The sequence below is a fragment of the Pelodiscus sinensis genome, chromosome 6 (genome assembly GCF_049634645.1).
Source record: "Pelodiscus sinensis isolate JC-2024 chromosome 6, ASM4963464v1, whole genome shotgun sequence".
Classification (NCBI taxonomy): domain Eukaryota; kingdom Metazoa; phylum Chordata; order Testudines; family Trionychidae; genus Pelodiscus; species Pelodiscus sinensis.
Genome location: NC_134716.1, coordinates 76,289,700 through 76,310,886, shown reverse-complemented (window position 1 = coordinate 76,310,886; position 21,187 = coordinate 76,289,700).

Here is a 21,187-nt window from a genome sequence, read left to right as displayed (position 1 = left end):
AAGAAGAGATTTGCTAAGATATTTCCTTGAAAAGTTACCTTGAGATAGAAACAATGGCCACATATTTAGGCTAACTGGTCCTCTGCTTTTGGAACCAAGGAACTGCTCATGGACTTGGACCTGAGAAGCAGAAAGCAGTCTGTGATAGGAGATGGATATGCTCCTGTTGGCACAAACATTTTTACCTGCACAGAACTTCTGTATATAATTGGATGACTCAGTAAAGGCAAAGCTTCAACTACACCTTCCTGTGGCAGATGACAGCAGGGTTTGACTTGGAACTGGCTAAGGACTAAGACTATTCTGAGGGGAAGAATGGGGTTAGGAAGAAGGCACAGCAGTTGGATTGGTGCGAGTCATGCCATTTCTTGTTGCACCTCTGTCTCCCCTGCCACCATGCCCCCCATGGAGCCGGTGCTGGGAGAAACCATCTTTTAAGCTGGCACCCCCACAGCATCAGCTCTTGCTCCCCTCCTTTGCTGCTTCTGATACAGAGGCACCTGGGGGCGGGGGAGGGACAACTAGTTGCTTACATCCCATGTCTTTACTAGACCCACTAAATCAAACCCTGAGGGACCGATTGCCCGAACATCCATCCTCCGGCAAGTGGATACATAGCTTCAGGCTGTGCTGCAGTTAATATTGCTGGAGAGGAGTCCCTGTCCCTGAATATTCATGGTGCCTCAGCACCTTGGGCTCCTATTACTCCTTGCCTATAGGCTATGATTGTCACAAAGGATCATAATGATTGGCACCTTATACACACTTAGATAACACAGATGGATATAGCTCTAAGTGGGCCTGAAGCACAAAGTTCATGCCCAGATTTCCCAAAAAGTTCAGTGTAAAGATCTGGGTTTCTGGTTCAGATTATTAGAGAAAAAAAGTATTTTTTTTCAAAGATCATATTTGGATACAAACTTCCCCAAATACATGGGCTACGTCTACACTGGCATGAATTTCCGGAACTGCTTAAAACAGAATACTATTCCGTTTTCAGTTTTTCCTGAAAAGGAGCGTCTACATTGGCAGGCTGCTTTTTCGGAAAAGCCCTTTTTCCGGAAAAGTGTCTGTGGCCAATGTAGACGCGTTTTTCCGGAAAAGAGCCCCGATCGCCATTTTCGCGATTGGGGCTTTTTTCCGGAAAAGACTACTGGGCTGTCTACACTGGCCCTTTTCCGGAACAGTGTTCTGGAATAAGGACTTATGCCCGAGTGGGAGCAGAATAGTTTTTCCGGAATAGCAGCTGATTTTGTACAGTAGAGCATCGTTGCTTTTCCGGAAATTCAAGGGCCAGTGTAGACAGCTCGCAGCTTACTCTGGAAAAGTGGCTGATTTTCCGGAATAAGTGGCCCAGTGTAGACACAGCCATGGTGTTTGGAAACAGGGTTCTGAAAGGCCATGTCTATACCACATACTTATTTCGAAATAACTCATGTAGTGCATGTCTATGCAGCAAGCCTGTTGTTTTGAAATAAATGTCAAAGATTGTTCTTCCTTTGACTTCCTGCCATGTAGACTGCGCCAAAAGGTGAGTTACGTTTCTTCAACTTCAGCTTCACAATTAACATAGTTGAAGTTTTGTATCTTAATTCGACTTTAGCCCGCAGTGTAGACATAGAGGCCAGTTTCCAATCGTACATATGCATACAATGACCTGAAACATGATTCGAAGAATGCTATACAAATGCAGATTGTAGTTATTTAAAAACTGATTTTTGACAATTCCGTTGCCTCTGCAGATGCAGGCTAGGGAGAGCCATAAACCCTCTCTTTTCTGCTCTCAGATATAAAAAATAGACCAAATTAAATTATTATATGTGCTTCTTGTTATGGAATTTGAAGAAGCCTTTATATTCGAATGCCAACTATACCCATTTCATCTTTTTCTCTGTCCTTATGCCATGCTGTGGTGTTGTCTTTCTAAGAGCCAATGGTAATGGAAAGAGAGAGAGATACACTGCACACAGGGATTATCAAGGAAGTGGTTTCCCTAGTAACAATATCCCTTTTAAAACAGACAGAACTTCTGCACTACTCATGTGGGCTTTTCCCCCTCTGGTTTAAATAGCACATATAATGGAAATGGATACTACACATCTGATTCTGAATCTTTTGCTATCCATAGAATTACAGCATGCCAGAGTAGTTCAAAGCACTGATATATCGTTTTTATATATTAATAAGGACTGTCAAAGAAGTCTCTTCATTGTCTTCTCTGTGTGAATGAGACAAAATGGTCCAAGAGACAAAGTTGAGCATTTGTTATCGTCTCTAAACAGAGAACATGACATAGACACCACCAGAAGCAGTTTTAAATTTTTGATGGACAGAAAATTGTATATCTTTCAATTAAAAAAAAAATGTGGGTTTAGGAAACCCTTTCTACACTTGTGATAGTGGGAAAGTTGATGGGCATTCCACTATCTGGGCTGAGATTTCTCCCCCCTCCCCCCAAATCTAGATGGACAAATTATGCCAGTCCAGTAATCTGATTTTTTGGTGTTTATTTACTTTATAATTTCAGGGGGGGGGGGGGGGCTGTTCCCCTTTGACCCAAAAGGAATCAGTTTGCAATCTGGGAATTGAGGTAATTTTTGTAGGTGACTGAAAAGTTTAGCTATTAAGCAAAAATAAGTTTCCGAACTGTAATACATTACTAATGTACTCTATGTTTGTGATTCTGTCTATCCCATGCTACACATAATTGCTTACTAAGAGACAAATCCTGCCCTGTTCCATGTAGTTGCTTTAGGGAGAAGAAGGACATAAGAACACCTTCTCAGGTATCTTTCTCTTCCTGTCCCTGTGTAAACAGCAGGGCACAAATTCTCCCTAGCACTAAGGAGATGGCTCTGGTGCCAACTACACATCTGAAATAGTTCCATTTCTTCTCCTTTTGAGCAGTTCCTTTATAGAAAGTCAGGATTTTGCCTGCAAAAACAAAGAAGTCAAAATAACTGTCTTTTATTGCTCCCTTGTCTTCTGGAAATAAGAAACACGTATTTCAACTGCCAATCTCTTACCTTTTTTACCTTTCTTTTTCTCCCAGGAAGAAGGAAAGGAAAGGGAATGTAGAGAAAACATGAAGAAGAAAGAGATGCAGTCACTGTTTGCAGATAGTGCTTCATGGTTCAGGGCTCAGGTTCAGACTAATGGGGAGCAGGCCACCCTCTCCTTCCACCTATTTTCTAGGATATTGTCTCCACCTGGCTTGCTTGAAGACTGAGTACTGTTCTAAGCAGCGAATAGCCCCGCAGGTTAATGTCACATGTTCTCATGCAGCATCCCAGACAGCAGCACTGAACAACTTCATGGTCCCAGAATACTGCACTATTCTGATAGAAGCACCATGGTTGGGCCAGTCCATTGTGCCACTGCTTTACCAAGATCAGTGCTGCTTGAGTGGCTGGAAGAGCCTTTCTTCCAAACTGGTTCTTTTACTGCATATTTATTGGCAGAAAACCATCTCCCATCCTTTCCTTCCTGTAGCATATGTTAGAATGGACTAAAATAATTAGGCTGTGTCTAGACTGGCAAGTTTTTCCGCAAAAGCAGTTGCTTTTGTGGAAAAACTTGCCAGCTGTCTACACTGGCCGCTTGAATTTCCGCAAGAACACTGACGATCTCATGTAAGACATCAGTGCTTCTTGCGGAATACTATGCTGCTCCCATTCAGGCAAAAGTCCTTTTGCTCAAAAGGGCCAGTGTAGACAGCTCAGATTTGTATTGTGCAAAAAAGCCCCAATCGCAAAAATGGCGATCGGGGCTTTTTTGTACATAAGTGCGTCTAGATTGGCATGAACGCTTTTCCGCAAAAAGTGCTTTTGCCGAAAAGCATCTGTGACAATCTAGATGCTCTTTTCCGCAAATGCTTTTAACGGAAAAACTTTTCCGTTAAAAGCTTTTGCGGAAAATCATGCCAGTCTAGACGTAGCCTTAATGTTTGGACAGGCAGGAGGTTTTATTTAATGAAATATAATTATTAACTTGAAACTGTAGCAAACCATGTAGACTGCAAAAAGTAACTATGATAAAGGATTGGCTGGAAATGAAATTTCCCATATAGATGTTATAGCTTAGTTTGGTTAATATATACAGATTTTCATAAGAATAGAGCTTCCAAAAATGCTGTGTTAGAAAATACTTCAGAAAAGTAAGATAATATGAAATTAATATATGTAGTATATTAGATTTATTGTTATAGTCATCATACACTAGTAACAATCTCTATCTGTACTAAAGCAGCACTGACAATATTTTTTTAGAAAGGTCTCAACCATTGTATTCACTACTGCATGTATAGGGGAACCAGGTTGGGTAAATCTACAGTCTAGGCTTTGCATATACCTCAAGAACTACTGGGTTTCCCTACAGGTTTTGTCTCATATCCAAACTGCACATTTCAAAGTAAATTCCCATTTCCTGCAAGAAGATAAGTAGAAGGAATTATTAAGTTACCCACAAATGGTTTCCAACAGACCTTCTCAACTTCCATAGCAACCTAACAGGAAAGAACAGCTGGAAAATAGCTACCAATATAGGATAACTGCTTTCTGTGGCAAAATACAGGACTATGTAGCACTTTAAAGACTAACAAGATGGTTTATTAGATGATGAGCTTTCATGGGTTCTGTAGTTATTGAGGGATCTATTGCTAGGGGTAATAGAACCCTAGGAAGGCTGTGTAGAACGACAGAGTCAATCAGGGGAAGGCTTGCTGGAGCAGCAAGATATAAAATGGCTGCTCAGCAGAGCAGAAGCAGAGGGAATTTCTTCCTCATGCTGGAGGGTGATAGAGGAGGAAGTGGGCCACAGAAAATAAGTAGCAGGAATTGGAGAATGGGTAATGTGTTGCTGCCAGCAGTAAAGTCCTTAGACTGGGATCAAGAGTAGTGGGTGGGCCTGAATTCTTCCTCCCTCCCCCCTCCTTGTTTGCCAATGAGGAGATTGGCCTTAATACAGACTGCAGTTTGCCCCTGAAGGAAGGAGCTAGATTAAGGAGTGCAATTGGCCACTAGGGCAAGCAAGGGGCCTGAAGGTCACCTCTCCCCCAGAAGAGAGAGAGCTAGAGGGTTGGGATGCAGCTGGAGGGGTCATGCACTGAGGGGACCTCACTGTCCAGGGAAAACAGTGGGAGCAATAGTAGTGAGGTAACTCTTAATGAGGATGGAGCTAATTCTCCAAATATGCAGCAGGAGACACTATGGTGGTGAGTTGTGAACCTGTTACACTAATGGTTACCAGGGATCCTAGAAATCCACTTGACATGGGAAAGCATGGCATTTCCTTTTTTATAGTGAATCTTTATTTTTTTATATCTTGTGAAAATATAAAAATATATACAGGGGAACCCTAATTAGCTGAACTGAGACTTCAGTCAGATCAGATAATCAGGAAAATGGGCTGGGTTTGGGTTGTCAGCCCAGGATGGTGGAATTTAGGTGGTCAACCTCAGGTGGCAGGACTCAGGCAGTCATCTTAAAATTTGTGAATTACAAACTGATATTATATATATTGTGGCTCGAGAAAGTAAAGTTCAGCATTTATTTTTAAGTGAAGAAAAACATGGATTTTTGGTGGGTTTTTTTAATTGGTGATTTTTTTCTTAATAATAGAAAACTAGGGTCCACGGTGATTATAGTACAGTAAACTTCTGATAATCTAGCACCTTTAGGACCCAGGGGGTGCTGGATTATCAGATATGCCAGAGTACCGGAAGGGGGCTATGAGGGGTCTGGTGTGGGGGTTGGCGGGGAACTGTGCAGCGTGGGAGAGGGCGGCGCTGCGGGACCAACCCAGCAGCACCCTAGCTGCTCTGCCCCTGGCTTCCCCAAGTCAGCTGCTGGTCAGTTTCAGCAGCAGTGGACTTGAGGAAGCTGGGGAAAGAGCAGCTGGGGTGCTGCCGGGTTGGTCCCACAGCGCTGCCCCTCAGCTGAGCGGTGCTGCGGGACCAATCCGGCAGCACCCCAGCTGCTCTGCACTGCTGAAACTGACCAGCGGCTGGTTTAGGGAAGCTGGGGGCAGAGCACTCCAGATGCTCTACCCTTGGCTTCCTGAAGTCCGCCGCCTGTCAGCAGTGGCAAACTTAGGAAAGCCGGGGGCAGAGCAGCTGGGGTGCTGCCGAGTTTGTCCTGCAGCATCACCCCTCACCTGAGCGGCGCTGCGGGACCAACCTGGCAGCACTCCAGTTGCTTTGCCCTGGGCTTCCCCAAGTCAGCCGCTGGTCAGTTTCAGCAGCAGCGGATTTGGGGAAGCCAGGGGCAGAGCAGCTCCAATTGTCCCGCTGGCCGGAGCACTTCCGGGTTCCAGTTGGTGCCAGACTATCAGGAGTGCCGAACCACTGGATGCTGGACAATTGGAGTTTTATTCATACTTTGGAGATGTTAGTTTCTTTTCTTTTCTCTACTGTGAAATCAATACTTTTTAAAGAGAAATTCTAACTTGTTCTTATAAGTTCTGAACAGTTAATATCAAGTATACTTTTTCCTAGAATTGCAGATTACCCAAACTGCAATTTAGGGATCACTTGCTCATCTATCAAAGCAGTTTTTTCTAAACTTCATCTAATTCTTGTAGCTTTTGTATGAACTTTTGCCAGTTTTTCAAGATTTTTTTTGTAAATATATACCTGCATCATTACTTTGAGATTCAGGCTCATTTTGTAATTATTGCTCTATTCACTCAGTATGATTTTTTTGCACATTTGAAGTAGGTTCAGTTGTAGTCCTGAAATACCATGTGCCAAGATCTGCACTTTTTGAACATATCTGGTTTGGTAATTTGAAATATATTGCTCATATGAATTCTGGCTTCTAAGTGCACAACAGACCAACAAGGATTTGAGTAGTTATTTCTTTATGTATATACAAAGAGGTTAAATATTAAGAATAATTTTCCTTCCATGGTCTTAGCATGAGAGGATTTCCTGTTTCATAGCTTATCAGTTTAGTTCAGTGTGGAAAATGTAAGTCATAGTATATTTTCTTTTAGAAAAATAAGTTGAACTTTCCCATATCCAGCTAATTCAAATAATACTACTTGGCTTTCTTACTAATTGAGCCAATAATATAAAGAATACAGCTGCTGAAATGAACATGCTTGACTACAATAGATTTTTATTTAATGTTTAGAAAGATTTTCATAGAACTTAGACATTGAGACTTAGATATGTATGATCTGTTTCACAAAATACTTTGGTTCTTGTAAAATTGCATGACATTCTTCTCATACTGAGGGTTCATAGTCTGATTTTTGCTGAACGTGTAATTTATGAGTACATTTTGACAGGAAATGTTTTTAATAGGTCCTCTGTATGAGAGTATTTCCTAATAAAAGTATATACAATTATTCAGAAAAAATGAAGGCAGGTTATTTTTGTTCACTTAGGAAATAATTTCATAGCTGAGCAATAAGTTCTAGATATTAGTTTCTACTTTTGGTAAAATAATTTTAGTTTGTGTTACAAAGCATCATTATGGTATGTTTCAAACTTCATGCAATGAGGTTGCAAAAAATAACTTGAAAGAAATTATAAAAGAAGACCTAAAAGAAAAATCAATTACAGGTAGCATATTGAAGCCCAGGCGGATATAGGGCAGGGCGAGCGGGGCGGCCGCCCCGGGTCCCGTGCTTCAAGAAGTCCTGCCCATGCGCCGTGGCACCACCGCGCACGCACCATGTCAAAGAGGGGACCCTGCGAAATTGTGCTGTCCTGGGCCCTGCAAAATCATCATCTGCCCCTGTTGAAGCCACTCCAAAAACTGTGAGGATGTGGACCCCTCTTTACAGGAGAGAACTTAATTGCTTCAAGTAGTGCTTTATCTCTAGGAGTCAAAGATGGTCCTCATTTTTGTTTTAAAAAAAAATTACATGTTCTTCCATCAAAGACTGAAGTGGCAGGAATCTTTTGTAGAGAGATTGACAGTTGCATGGCAGTCCTGATGCTAGTAGAGAAGGCCACCATGATTATAGTGCAAAGCAATCAAAGGAAAATGATGACACACAATTCACACTGTGAAAAATATTTTTATCCTCACAATAATAAATGTTGTTGTTTTTCTCTAAAGCTGAATCACAATGTTCATATAATACTCTCAACTTTTGGTCTGCTGTCAAGCATATTATTTTCAATAAATTAAAATGTAAAACTCTTATCGCATTTATTTTTGCTCTATATTGCTTTTAAAATAAGTATTTTTTTAAAAAAAAACAGTGATAGCAAGAAAATAAAAACACAAAAGATTCACACTGGATGAGACTCCTTGAATGAACATAACTATTATCTTAAGGATCAGTTTCCCAATATTTTAGATTTATTATGTACCAAGCTCCACTGAATGTTGATAATATGGACAAAATCCAGTTACCCAATACAGTTTTTGAACCACTTATGCTTACTTCACCCAGACACTCAAAGTTTGATCCTGAGAGGTTCCAAGTTCCTGCAGCTCCCTTTGGCTTTCATGGAAGATGCACACACAGAGCACCTGCAGATCTTCAGTGCAGATCTACCCCTTGCAAGATATCCTTCCCCTCCAAGCTTATCTGATGATAAGAAATACCTCCAAGGGGGCAGTCTAGGTTTGGCTGTTTTTGAGGGGAGTTTAGAGCCATACATTTCAAAGTTCATATCCCAAGATACAGTGCTCATGATGTTATAAAAATATTAAAGCTGGGAGAAATGGCAACTCAACTATTTTCCTTCATTTTCCCTTTCCCTGGCACTCTTCAAATGGAATTTGTAAAAGCAGGATATTAAGACTTAGCAGACACTGGACAAAAATGTGAGCAATGCTTGAAATTAGGACCTCATCTGATTTAAATGCAAACCAGTTATGATGGATTAGTTGAAGTGCTCAGATACCATGGTGATTAGATGGATGACAGATTAATAGGCACCTGCCACATGCAATGTTTAAGAGAAGAGCAACATCAGTGCACTATTACCAGCGGTAACTGTAAAACATAGCTGGGAACATCTTCTGTTTCCATAACTGTGCCCAACTACCATTCATAACAGCCTAGTAAGCACTGTTATTGTAGTAACTGAAATACTTCATAGCTGGTGTGCACTGCATACTGAAAGTACCACTAATAAGTATGTAAATATACATCTGATGGCCTGCTTACCTTTCACTGAGGGTATGTCTACACTAAGGCGCTAATTCGAACTAACTTAGTTCGAATTAGTTAATTCGAACTAAGCTAATTTGAACTAACGGATCCAGACTAAAAAACTAGTTCGAATTACCGTTTTGCTAATTCGAACTAGCATGTCCACATTAAGTGGACCCTGAACCGGGGTTAAGGATGGCTGGAAGCAGTGCCGGCAGGGCATCAGATGAGGACTTAAAGTGTGGAGCTGCTGCCTCAGGCTAGCCGAGGGCTGTGCTTAAAGGGACCCGACCCCCACCCCGGACAGACAGTTCTCAGGGGTGCCCCGCTTGCAAAGCAGTCCTGTCTTGGAGTGCCCTGAGTGCCCACACTGGGCACATCACAGCACTCGGCCATCAGACCGGCTGCACTTGCCACAGGCTGCCATCTGGGGAGAGGAGGCAATTGGGGGGCTGCAGGAGAGCTTCCACCCCCAGAAGCCCGCAGAGCCAGCCCAGTCCTCCCCATCGGGGGCTCGTACCCCATTCCTCCCTCACCTCCTTCCACTTACTCTTCCCTAGCCCCCCCCTTCCTGATGTACAAAATAAAGAAAACGTGTGGTCAAAAATAGAATCTCTCTTTATTGAACAAAACTCGGGGAGACTGGGAAAAGGAGATGGGAGAGGGGAAGAGAGAGGCTGGGAGAGGGGAGGGCAACTAAAATGATCAGAGGTTTGGAACAGGTCCCGTATAAAGAGAGGCTAAAGAGACTGGGACTTTTCAGTTTAGAAAAGAGGAGACTGGGGGGGGGGGATAGGATAGAGGTCTATAAAAGCATGAGTGGGGTGAGAGGGTGCATCAAGAAAAGTTCTTCATTAGTTCCCATAATAGAAGGACTAGAGGACACCAAAGGAAAGGAATGGGTAGCAGGCTTCAAACTAGTAACAGAAAGTTGTTCTTCACAAAGCAAAGAGTCAACCTGTGGAACTCCTTGCTGCAGGAGGCTGTGAAGGCTACAACTAGAACAGAGTTTAAAGAGAAGTGAGATAAAGTGAGGAGGTTGGGTCCATAGAGTGGTATTAGCCAGGGGGTAGGAGTGGTGTCCCTGCCCAAAGTTTGTGGAAGGCTGGAGAGGGATGGCACGAGACAAATGGCTTGGTCACTGTCTCCGGTCCATCCCCTCCAGGGTCCCTAGGGTTGGCTGCTGTTGTCAGACAGGCTACTGGGCTAAATGGACCTTTGGTCTGACCCAGTACGGCCATTGTAAGCTCAGGGTCGGGGGTCTCAGTGGACCACCTTGATTTTCATGCACACCTGCTCCTGGGTGGCCAGGCTGGCAGCTCTCGTGCCCTAGACGGCCACTTTCCTGTGCCTAGTGCGGAGGTCGTGGACGAGGTCCACGATCTCCGCACTAGACTAGGTGGGTGCCCGCCTCTTGTGGTCTCGGGCAAGCTCCCAGGAGCTGCCAGCCTGGTCCCGGGAAGAGGGGGAGGGCTGGGGGGCATCGGGTGGCTGGCTCGAGCCGTGCCAGGTGCAGGGTCTGCTAGCTGGGTGCTGGCAGGCTTGCACCTGGCACGGGCACTGTAGCCAGTCCGTGCCCCTTTAAGGGGTCCGGGGCCGGGAGGGGGGCATATGAGTTTCCCTGGTGGTTCTCAGAGTGGCCACCAGGGAAAGCTGGGGAGGGCTAGCCTCCCACTAGTTCGAATTAAGGGGCTACACAGCCCTTAATTTGAACTAGTAAGTTCGAACTAGGCTTAGTCCTCATAAAATGAGGTTCACCTAGTTTGAACTAAGCGCTTTGCTAGTTCGAATTAAGTTTGAACTAGCGGAGCGCTAGTGTAGCGCCTATGAAAGTTAATTTGAACTATCATCCGTTAGTTCGAATTAACTTTGTAGTATAGACATACCCTTACAGAGGTGACAGAAATAAGGGCCTCTATACTACAAGTTCCTACATCACATTGCTATATAGCCCACCTAACATCTCTGAGTAATTGACCTCCTCTATTATCCATTGGTATCGCCAGTTGAAGCAACTGTGTTTCTTAACCTATGAGTTCTGTTATAATTTGTTTTTGTCAGTGTCAACCAAAACTTCAAACATGAAACTGTGCTTAGCAGACAAAGAACAAATCCAAGAATAGAAACACACATGCACAAGATTGGAGCCATCATGGCAATTTCCCCTTGTAATACAGAAAGAGAGAAACCTAGTAACCACTATATAACAACAGATTCAACGTAAGCAACTGCTTAAAAATTTTTTAACTGTGGAGTCTCACAGACAGATTGAACAATCTGCTCAAAACTTGCAGATAGTACATCGATTCTCTGGACCACTTCTGTCAACATTTTGCACATTTCCCTGAAAAAATGGCATGCCTTTGTCATCGCCACGAGGTGGATTTGAACCTGAGACCTCTGTATAGGAGTCTTTACCACCTAAGCTAAAAGCCAGCTTGCTCCTAGTTTAGGCTCTTGAGAGCCCTTGTTCTTATCTCGTGCTCTAAGTGCCACTACGTGGATCAGTGAACCACACTAGGGGTATGTCTACACTGCAGAATTTTTGTGGAAAAACGGCTGTTTTTCTGTAAAAACTACACTTACGTCCATACTGCTATTGTGTTCTTTCAACAGAAAGCCGAAAGAATGGAGGGTGTTTTCCAACAATGGTAAAGCTCTTTCTATGAAGAAGAAGCCTTTTTCCAAAAAAGCTTTCTTGGAAAAAGACGTGTGGATGTGGAAGAGAGTGTTTTTTCAAAAGAAGAGGCCTCCAGGAAAAAGCACAGGTGCCCTGGTGACCAATCCATCCACAGTAATCACAACTGAAATAAGAGATAGCATCCAGTCAATGTGGACACTATCTTTCAAAAAAAGCAGATCACTTTTTTTGATGCGCTTTTTCTGTGTAAACGCTCTCTTTCAAAAAAAAGTTTTTCTGGAAGATCTCTTCTGGAAAAGCTGCTTCTGACAGAAGCCTGCAGTGTAGACATAGCCTTGGTGTGTGGGTTACACCTGCAGCAATATCTAACTTAGACATTTCTCGGATTATGCTTGTTCACCACACTTGCTTTCTGGTATATTGTTGGTGGTGTTTGTTTCAAGATGAGGCACTAAGATAATCACAGGACTGGAAGGGACCACTTGAAGTCATCTAGTCTTTGCACTCATGTCAGGACTAAGTGTTATGTAGACCATCCCTGTTTGGAGATTTTTAAGAGCAGGTTAGACAAACACCTATGATGACAATTCCACAACTTTCCTCTGTAATCTGTTTGGGTACGTCTACACTGCGGCGCTATTTCAGGATACTTCCGAAAATTTACATGGCTGCCTCCTGGGATGAGGCATACCTGGGTGGTTGACAAATGCCTTTGATGTCGACACCCGCGCGTCCAGACTACCGCGCTGAGCCAACAAACAGCTGATCAGCTGTTTGTCGGCTCAGCGCGGCAGCCATGTAAATTTAAATGAAGCGGCGATTATTTAAATTGCCGCTTCATTTTCCTATGCCTGGTAGCCTAATCTACATGCCTCTGGCAACAGAGGCATGTAGTCTAGACATACCCTTTGTCTCCTCTTTTCCAAGCTGAAAAGTCCTAGTCTCTTTATATCCTGTCAAGTTGCTCTTCAGCTGGCATGGCCATTTAGGACAGCCCATCTGCATTTGCGTACACATCTGTTCTTTTGAATTCTGTGTCGTACATGACCAGCAAAGAGCAGAGCCTAGCACTTCCTATGTGCTGCAGTTGTTACAGAAAGTTCCCTTCTCAGATGGTCTGTGACAAGGATGAATTTCCTTACAAATATATACTAGCAGAATTTCTTCATACCTTGGACCAGATTCCTTGGCTATTTGTGCATGGTTATGTTCTGTTGCTGTGAGAAATCTGGAAGCAAATACTATGGATCTCTCACTGTCATCTGGCATGGTGTGCAGTATAAGTGCTCCAGTTCCACATGTGGAAGCATCTCCTGCTAATTTGATAGATTAGTATGTGTTCAAGTGTCTAAGCACACTGTCTGATTGTTTTGTTTCCAGGAAAGGTATTTTTTTCGTTTTTTTTTTTAACATTCACATGGCCATACCCATTTTTGATCAGACTATAGAAAACAGTTCTGTGGAGCAATAAATCTTGCTAGGTTTGGTACAAATTGGCTATATAGCAAATCCTACAAATGATCTAAATTGTGACACATCCTTTGGCAGTAGAATTTGCAGGACTGCTTTAATCTTCTGCTAAATTTATGTAGGCCTTCTGCATCAATAATATGCCAACAATAAGCTATCAAAGCCTTGAAAAATTACATTTTATGCTGTTTGGCTTGAAGCCCGTATTCTTTTAGACATTTTAATACTGTTTTCAGGGTTTCCAGATATTCTTCACTTCCGCCAGCCACGGTAATGTCATCCAAATAACACTATGTTCTCAATATCCCTTGCAAAACTCGGTCCATTGCCCACTGCCAAATAGCAAGAGCTGAAGCAATAGCAATCGCTACCCTGTTGTACCCTTTTATGTCCTGCGAGGTATGCCTTAGACTGTTCCTCAGCTTCTACCTGTAACAAATCAATTGTGTTGAATCATTCCCTTCCAGTATAGCAAAAGTGCCTTCAAAGCAGAGAGTATTTTTCAACTTTCAGTACAGGGTGTATAGTTACCTTCCACATTTCATACTCCCTTACTGCACCATGGTTTTTTTTTTTTTTTTTTACAGTTGGAACAACTGGAATTCTCCATTTGCTTCAGGCCACTTTCAGAATTATACTGTTCCAATTCAGAGTCTACTTCTGAGTAAATACTGTCAAGCACAGATACAACTTTGTGAAATTTGGGCTGTGCCTTTTCTATCAGGATTATTTTACCTTTCATGTGTATTAAGAGTTCCTGTGGCCTCCATGAATACTCATAATACTTGACTTAGTATCCCTTCCAGCTGCTGTTCAGCTGTTTTAGTGGGGTCTGCTGAAAGTGATTGAAGCATCTTTATAGCTTTCCAATTCAGTGGAACCATGTATATTCATTCATGACCTTGCAGAACCAGTCAAGAGCTAATAAATCCTGCTTTTTGTTATAGTCCACATTCATATGCATTATTCCAACTGTCAGTGTCTTTTCTCCCATATATGTATGTATGGTGTTGGTAAAATTTCTCCAACACATAAAGCATACTAGCAGGAGTATAGATTAGCACATAATCAATACTCCGGATCAAATCTATATTCCTGCTATTTTGGAACACCAAATCAAAAAGGGGCCCTGGTAGGCTGAGTCAGCAGTGCTGACTGGGCCATTAAAAGTCCATTTGGCAGTGCTGGGGGGCTAAGGAAGGCTAGTTCCCACCTGTCCTGGCTCCTCTCTGTGCTCCAAAAGCAGCCAGAAGACTGGCTTCTAGGCAAAAGAGGGGAGGAGAGAAGGCTCTGCATGCTGCCCTTGCTCTGAGCACTGGCTCGGCACTCCAGTTGGCTGGTACAGGTGTGGACTAACCTACCTTAACCTTGGTGCACTGCTGACCAGATCCTCCCAAGGTAAGCCTGCAACCCAACTCCTATCTCAACTCTGACGCTCCATCCCAGAGCCCTTTCCCACACCCTGCACCCTTCATCGCTGGCTCCAACTCCAGAACCCTCACCCTCCTGCATACCAACCCCCTGACTCAACCCACAGCACCTTTCTGCATTCTGAATCCTTTGGCCTCTCTCCTCTCCTTGACGTCTCTCCCTTCTGCACCACACACCCCTCAGTCCCAAGGTCTTGCAGAAAATGTCCTTTGGAATCTTAGTGTCAGGAGCAAATAATTAAATCCAACACACAGTACTGTTTTTCATCAAACTTCCCTACAGACTGTCCAATTTTTACATGCTATACGATAGAAAACTGGCTATATGACGGAACATGAGTTAATGTTAATGATGACAGCAAGGGATTTGCAGTGTCTTTCATCTTTACGAATATTAAGGGTGAGACAGGATAGCTATTTATCAGGGCACTGCACAAAGCATTTGGGTCAGGAAGTGATGAAAAGGGCTATAACCTACAGAAACTCCTGTAGGAGTTTAGAGAGAGTAATTACTTGCATAGAAGTCTGAACACTGGCACTATTGAAACCAATGAAAATGTTGTCATTGACCTCAGCTGGGCCAGGGCTTACTCTCATGAAAAATCTCATGAAATCATGAATGACCACAGGCTGTCAGGATTTCACTTTTATGTGTTATCCAAGACAACCTCTCTAGCAAAACAGTCTGCTTCCGGCACTATGTGGGAATTGGTCTGAAACTTACTCAGATGATAGAGTTAGGGATGTAAGCAACTAGTCGACTATCCGATAAGCAAGTGCTTATTGGATAGTCGACTCATCTAGTTGCTTCTCCTCTCACCCTGTGTTGCCTCTGTCAGAGAGAGCAGGAGCCGGTGCTGGGGGGAACTAGTAAAGCCTGTTCCCCCCAAACACGGTCTCAGCGGGGGGTAGGGGAGGCAGAGGCACTAGGAGTGCTTCTGCTTTTGAAATGTACATTAGCCCAGCAGGACTCGTGTACATTTCAAAAGCAAAAGTGCTGCAGGGAGCACAGGGGAAGCAGGGACTCAAGCAGTCCCCACTCGCCCCATGCTCTCTGCCGCACCTCCCCCCTTGCTGCATCTCAGGAGCAGGTGCTAGGAGAGCCGGTTTAAAAGCCGGTTCCCCCCAGCAGCGTCTTCAGGATACATCCTGCCCCCTGCTGCTGCCTCTATCAGGGGTGTCCACTGTGAACAGAGGCTGCCCTGGCACCAGCCCCTGTTCGCGGCTGCCAGGGCAGCTGTCCTGGCTTGCGTTGATTGCTGCACCTCTGCATTTTAAATGTAGTAAGAGCCCAGGGACTCTTACTATATTTAAAATACAGAGCCACAGCGTGGGTGGCTCTAGAGTTGGCATGAGCCATGACTGCTTAGTCCCGGCTCAAGTCGGCTCCTCTGGAGCTACCCTCACTGTGGCTCTGCAGAGGCACTTATTGACTAATCGTATAGTCGATACAAATTGTATCGACTATACAATTAGCCAAATAATCGCATTTTAACATCCTTAAGTATAGTGCCATTTATTGACTCATGAGCACTATTAACAGGTACAGCTTCAGACATATGTTGACATCCTCACTAGTGCTAATGACAAGAAGGAAATTGCCAGGCAGTTCATTTTGTATCCTGCTGTTAATTTCTGTCTAGGTACGTACGTGGCATCAGATATGGTATCTGCAAATCCCCCAAGTATTTATAGGTTTATCCTCACAATACCATTGTGAGCTAGGAAATATTACATTTTTCTTTTTTACAAACAGGAAAACTGGAGCATAGAAATTAAGGGATTTGCCAACAGTCACACAGGAAGACTCTGGCGGGACCAGACACTGAACTCAACCAAGACTCCAGTCCAGTCTCTTAACCAGAAGGTAATACATATTCCATAAGAAAGAGAGAAATGTCCGTGTTTGCTACATGAAAACAAACATAATTGACATAGCTGTGAAAGAAATTATATTCTCAAGCTTCTAAGAGGGTATTACAATAAATAGTGAAAAAATAAAGTAACCCTTTTAAAAATAGTCAATTAAATATCTCTTTAATTAGTAGAGTCTCTGATAGTTTAAATTATTCCATTGTCATAGATCGGATAAACATGGAAACTGACTTTTTTTGAGGGTTAGAATGAACTTTTTTTTTAGTGTACACTTGTGACAAATTGCTGCCTCCCTGACACCATATTTTGGAAAGAATAATTAGATGTAATAATTCATGTCTTTCCTTTGCACAAGCCAGGAATGTACATTGGATATAGGCACTTCCAAATATATCCTACATTATCAGTGACTGAAAAATGAATGCCACCTGAAAACCACTGATGGATTCAGTTTGTTTAGTTAGCAAGACATAAAGTATTACTATATTTGTAATAGGTTCTGATGAATTTCACTATATTTTGCTAACTTTCTGTCTTGAGGTTTTACATGAATTATGTTCTATGTTGCTTATTTTCAAATCAAAAGCTAAATGTGACTTTGTATCACCATAAAGGCAATTTAAACAGTAAACACTAGATTAATAGATATTAATTTTAAATATATCTATTAATAATCTATTATATTTCAGCACAATCTTGTGGCGGAGGGGAAAGTTACTGATTGATACAGTCCTCCTGGTCTTTTCTAACCTGTTACAGTTCCCCCATCTTCCTTTTCCCCAGGAATCAATGGTTTGTGGAATTTGGATTCATGTGCGTAGTTCCCAGTCAGATGGATAATTTAACTGAACCTAAAGGAGTTAGGCACAAAAATCAAATAGGCATTGGGTATCTAACTTCCTTCATCTCCATTGAAATACCTGGCTATACTTTTGTTACCTTAGCACAGGTATTAATTTTATTCCATGTACAGAGAATTTATATGTGCAATTTCAGTTGTATCACCTTTGTTTTACAAAGTGGCAGCTGCCCCTGAAGACAGTCACAATCATTAAAAATGTAAAGGTATGGTAAAGAGAAAAAGTCATGATTGCTGCTACATAGGTCAGGATTTCTGCTTCAGTGAGATCAGGATTTCTCCCACAGAGTTTCTTTCATTCCTTAGCTCAGTGATAGGGTGACTATATGTCCCATTTTGGCTGGGTTAGTCCCTTTTAAAATTTTTCTCCTGGCCATCCTGACTTTTGTTTTTCCAAAAGTGGGCATTTGTTCCATTCACTGTTGCAGACTTGATCAGTTGGCAAGAGCAAACAGGACAAATTCTCCATTTTAGTCAAAAATGTGGGGCACGATGCAAAGGAGCCAAGTGGAGATGCCAGCCCCCTCCCCCAGAGAGATGTAGGGTTAAGAGAGAAGCAGCATTCCAGTATGTGGACCCCAAGGGTTCCAGAGACCAGGCAACAGCCTCAAATGAGGATGAGGGGGGCCCATGGTTCCAACAAAGGGTAACAGCATGGAGTGGGGAACTCTTGGGTGAGCAGCTGGGGTTGTCTCATTTTCTCTTTGGGAAACATGGTCACCCTATTCAGTGGCTGCTTGCATTTTGGCCTTTATTCTGTTTATGCTGAACTCAGTGACAGACCTCTTACTGATTTCAGTAGTGGAAGATCAGATCCTTAGACAGCTGACTAATTTCTTCTCAGAAATAGTGTATATTACTACACAATTGAATGGCATATACGACACTCACAGCACTGAATTAGTTTTCATGTGCAGTCTTCTTTCCTGCCAGAAAGCATTTTGGCACAAATCTCTGCCAGAGCTCCACTTTGTTGGTGAGATTCCACTCCCTGAAACATAGTGGATGGAATATCTCTTCTGCTCATTGTTTACAAATGGAGATTTGAAATAAGAACCCAGCTTTCGTATGTGCCGATCTTGCAGATTATAGAAGCTGAAATATAGATTTTTCCCCTTGAAAATCCATGAGTGAGTTTTTACTATACAAAGATTAATACTAGTATATAATATAAAACTCTGTGCAACCGTGGAACTTCCATGGATATTTCACTCCTTTTCATTTTATTGTATGTCCTTGAACTACTCTTTATTATACAGTCTGCAACTCAGCAGGGAGAAAAGCAGCAGTGGTGGGTTTTACCTTTGAATAGAGAGAAAGGTGATGTACTGTATATAGATGGGTGGCACTAACCACTTGTTCTCAGTAACTTCCCCCTCAGCATGTTAAAATTTCTGCACAGAAAACTTTTGTTCAGATAGAATTAAGGTAGGAAGAAGAGAAAATTAGTGAAATCATTATCAATTTAAACAAGAAAATAAAGGAAATTCAAAGTTAAGGTTCCTACATTGAACCTTCCCTCTGTCTCGATATCTCTGCCAGTCCTTCACATGTACCCTAGAGACTGCTGTTGTGAAAAGGAATATCAGTCTGTCCTGTTGAGTGCACACTACAGCCATATGGTGTTCCTTCATGGTCACATCCTCTATTTTGAAATGTCACTTTCACAAGGTTTAAAAGGTCTAACAGGAAAGGTTGTTGTAAGGTCTCTACTTTCAGGAAATAGCATGAACTAGTTATAGGTATAACTGTAGCTGGTAGATTGGGGTGAGCAAGATCCAGCCCAGATCCGGCCCGCCAAGTCTTTTGATCTGGCCCATCCCACTTAGGGCACATTTCCACAGTAGGGCTAAAGCCAAAATAAGCTATACAGCTTGAGCTACATCAATTGCGTAGCTTTAGTCGAAATAGCTTCTGTTGGCTTTTGGTGCTTTCTGTGCAGCAGGAAGTCTGAGGAAGAGCACTCTTCCTTCGACTTTCCTTACTCCTCATAAAATGAGGGTTACAGGAGTTGGAGTAAGAAATCCTCCAGCTTGACATTATTTTGACATTATGTCAAAATAACAGAGTGTAGCGTAGATGCAGACTTTGTTATTTCAGAATAACGTCACTTAGGGTATGTCTACACTACATGGCTCCGTTGACGGAGCCATGTAGATGAGCTTTGTAGACATAGCAAAATGAAGTGGCGATTTAAATAATAGCCGCTTCATTTACATCAAAATGGCTGCCGTGCTGTGCCGATCAGCTGTTTGTCGGCTCAGCGCGGCAGTCTGGATGCTCAGCAGTCGACATCAAAAGCCTTTGTTGACCGCCTCGTTATGCCTTGTGGGATGAGGTTTACCGGGGTGATCGACAAAGGCTTTTGATGTCGACTGCCGAGCGTCCAGACTACTGAGCTGAGCCGACAAACAGCTGATCGGCACAGCGCGGCAGCCATTTTGATGTAAATGAAGCAGCAATTATTTAAATCACCGCTTCATTTTGCTATGTCTACAAAGCTCATCTGCATGGCTCCGTCGATGGAGCCGTGTGGTGTAGACATACCCGCACTCAGAAATAACACAGCTATGTAGACATAGCCCGAGGCAGGATCTCTGCCTGCTGCAGCCTGAGGCTGCTCAGAATGGCTGGTGGCTTCCTCTAGGCGCCACATGCACCTGGCTCCCAGGTCAATCAATGCAGCTCTAATTGGCCAGTTTTCAGCCAATGGGAGCTGTGATGATTGGCCTGGGCATGCGGGTAGCATGTAAAATCTCCCCACACCTAACAGGGGTGCGTGGTAAAGAGCAGCACATGGAGGGAGCCTCCAGCCATTCTGAGCAGCGTAGGTCTGCAGCAGACAGGGAGCCTGCCTTGGGATTCCTGTTGGGCTTCTGGCCAGGAGCTGCCTATGGTAAGCGCCTCCCGGTCAGAAACTGCCTCTGGCATTGCACCCCCTTCTGCTCCCCAACTCCCTGCCCCAGGTCACCACCTCTTTCTGCCCAAGTCACCACTCAAACCCTCTGCACCTCTGAACCCAGGTCACAACTCCCTCCTGGATACTGAACTTCCTCCTACACTCCTTCCCCAGGCCGTAATTCTCTCCTGCACGTAGGGCTTGTACCTCTTCCTGGACCCTGCAATCCAATCCCTTGTCCCCCAGGTGACAACCCCCTCCTTCACCCACACTCCTTCTCAGACTCCACACCATCTCCTGCACCCTAATCCCCTATCCCAAGATCCCTTCTACACCCAACCTGTGTCCCAGACTCCACACCTCCTCCACAGAAAAGTGTAGCCCTCAACCAGCTTTTGAAAGTGAAAGTAATTAAGATGCGGCTTTTTCTGTAAACTGCCCCCCCTTTGTCGAAAAGCTGCGTACACCTCCTTTTTTAAGGAAGAGCGGCTTTTTGACGAAAGGGGCGGTTAGCTGAAAAAGGCATGTCTTAATTACTTTCACTTTCGAAAGCTCCGCTTTTGAAAGTGCGATCGGAAGAAGATATGCAAATTCCTCTTTCGACCATTTGGCGTAGTCTAGATATGTCCTGAGAGTGTTCCTTGAAGATAGTAGTTTGGGAGAGGGCAGGAGCCTGTCTTTGATTTTTATGAGGTTCCAGTCTGTTGAGGTTATTTCTGTCTACTTGATTTAGTATGCCTGAATGGATTATTCTAATTTTAAAAATGAAGGGTCTGGTTAGGATTCTCTTGGCTTCTTTTTTTTTTATTCAGTCACTTATTTGGCACATTTCTCTAGATAGCTTTGATTCTAAATATTTCCACTAGAAATGATGATTTTCTCTTAAATCAACCAGC